Source organism: Montipora foliosa, chromosome 5 (assembly GCF_036669935.1).
Source record: "Montipora foliosa isolate CH-2021 chromosome 5, ASM3666993v2, whole genome shotgun sequence".
NCBI classification, from domain to species: domain Eukaryota; kingdom Metazoa; phylum Cnidaria; class Anthozoa; order Scleractinia; family Acroporidae; genus Montipora; species Montipora foliosa.
The window spans coordinates 22510192-22512398 of NC_090873.1; the positions used below are offsets into that span (position 1 = coordinate 22510192).

Consider the following 2207-nt stretch of genomic DNA (forward strand, 5'->3'; position numbering starts at 1 on the left):
ACATTGGTTTTGATTTATCAGAATTTGCTTTTAAGTCACAACAAAATGAAAAATAGGCCCGCAATGCGTACATGTGTGGCTTACGAAATTAAGCTGCTTTGATGGGGGACGTTACAAATTAAAAGGATCTGTTTTGTCATTGAGTTTCTATTAGTAGAGCTAGTATCTGATTACGGTTAGTTTTCAATATTGTTCCTCTCAATCAATACAATAAGATAATTGACATACATCCGTCCTGAAATGCTTATTTTCAAGATGAGGGTTATTAGGTAAAGTTTTATGGAGGTGTCATTTTGACAACAGAGGTTGCGCATGTAACCTGAGGATTTAAGGAACTGAAAAAATGTCAGCATCATGTCCTATAGTGGGCTTATAGATTCAGTCATGATTTTGTTTACGTAACCAAGTGGAATTGAGTTCTGAGTTTGTCCAGGGCAAGTGTTGTGAAATCAACTCCAGGGAAGCATTTCGTATGAATGCTTTTGGCATTTTGTGTACCAGTGCAAGAGCACAACACTTTGCAGAAGGGCTGGGACATACAGGAAATGATGTAACCTTTGCTAGAAGCCACATTGGGAGCTTGATTTGGTTTGAATGTACGACTAATTTTTGACAACATATGCATGTAAAGTATCATAATTCTAAATTTTCAATAAAGAAACACAGAAAAATTTAGTTGATGTAAGTGGCTATTGGGTTGCAAGTGGAGGAATTTGGGAAAAAAAGATAGACGCATAACAATATCTGAACACAAGCAATATTTTAATAAATCATATGTTGAGTAGTGCTTATTAACATTGCTAATAATTTTAAGCCAATAAGATTAACAATTTTACCTGGAGGTTTTAAGAAAAAGTTCAACAGAATTCAATGTACAGGGAAGTTCATGATGGTATCATATGACTTTAAATACCAGAATCGTTGAAGTTTTCTTATTATGGACCTTGTAATTTTATGTCAGTGTGTTTACCAAGTTCAAGCTATGTGGAAACATGAAATGAATAGATGAACTTGACATCATGCAAAGTGCTAATCTACTGTACAAAAAGGTCCAAAATAAACATTGTGAGCAAGTGTAGTACACAAATTGGGTAAATCGAAACACTACTTCATTCCATATTTTGTATTGTCCAACAACTTGTTTCACTGTTGGTAAATAAAAGACATTCATGTAAAGCATCATAATTGAAACGCGACAAAGCATCTTTTGTTTTAAGGAAATTGTCATGAGAGCCGATTCTTGATCGGTATTGTTCAACAGAGATTCCCAAGTTACTTACTTCTGACGAAATCGTGGGCTAGCAGGCTCTTGTCAACTGTGTGTGGATGATTCGTCCAATTCGATTCAACAACAACATTGAGCAATGACAACACAAGCACAGGAGAGTCTCTTTTGCTTTCAAGTAACTTCAGAGCCTTTCAAATACTTTCAGATACTCAAGCAGGTCTGCTGAGCAGATTGAAGCCGTTAAATGTTGGCTTGCGAGAGTCAATAATGACTCGTAAGTTTTCATGTGACGCAACCTGTACCAAAGGTCCAGACCGTGAATTGAAATGTTGCCCTGTGAGAGCACAACTCCTCGCTGTAATCCGAACTTAGAAGACAAGCCGACTGTAGGAAAGCCGCCGTGTAAAATCCAAGCAGCAAAGAAGAACGAATAACTAGATAAAAAACGATCTCCGACAACGCTCTGTGTTACAACCACAAAATGGCCGCTTTCTGAAGCTTAGAAGTTTACGTACTTAGCCGAGCGTAGACTGGGGCCTGTCTTGGACGATAGTAAACCACGTGACAGCCACTCTGTTCACCGTGACAAATCCAGGAATAAATATCTTGGGCCATGGCATTGAGTGGTTTACACTTCGTGTAAGCCACACAATAAATGTGGCACTTGTCACTTTCAAGGCATAAGAAGGACAAGCAGTGTATGCCAGTTTTTCTCTTTTTCTTTGTATTCTCTTGTCCGTTTTGTTATTTTTGTCTGCATCATAATCGTGGTGGATCATGAGAATGTCACTGAAACGAACGGGTGCATTCTTGGGGGTTTGTGTTCGTGGTTTGTGCCACTCCTGAGGTTTATCTGTACATGACTTGTTGGGTGGAATCTAATTTAAGTCTAACTTTCGCTCTGTAAGTCTTATTTCTTGTCTTATTTCTTGGTTTCAAAAAAGCAAAATTCACTATGACTGCTGAAATTATACTTGAC

At 37.8% G+C, this 2207-nt stretch overlaps 1 long non-coding RNA gene across 1 annotated transcript; it reads right to left on the bottom strand.

The window, feature by feature from the left end:
- Positions 1–745: 745 nt before the first annotated feature.
- LOC138003047 (uncharacterized) lies at positions 746–1381 on the bottom strand. Its single transcript, XR_011123404.1, has 2 exons — positions 1148–1381; positions 746–1104 (listed from the first exon to the last, which is right to left on the bottom strand). It is a non-coding gene; the product is annotated as an uncharacterized lncRNA (long non-coding RNA).
- Positions 1382–2207: the final 826 nt, after the last annotated feature.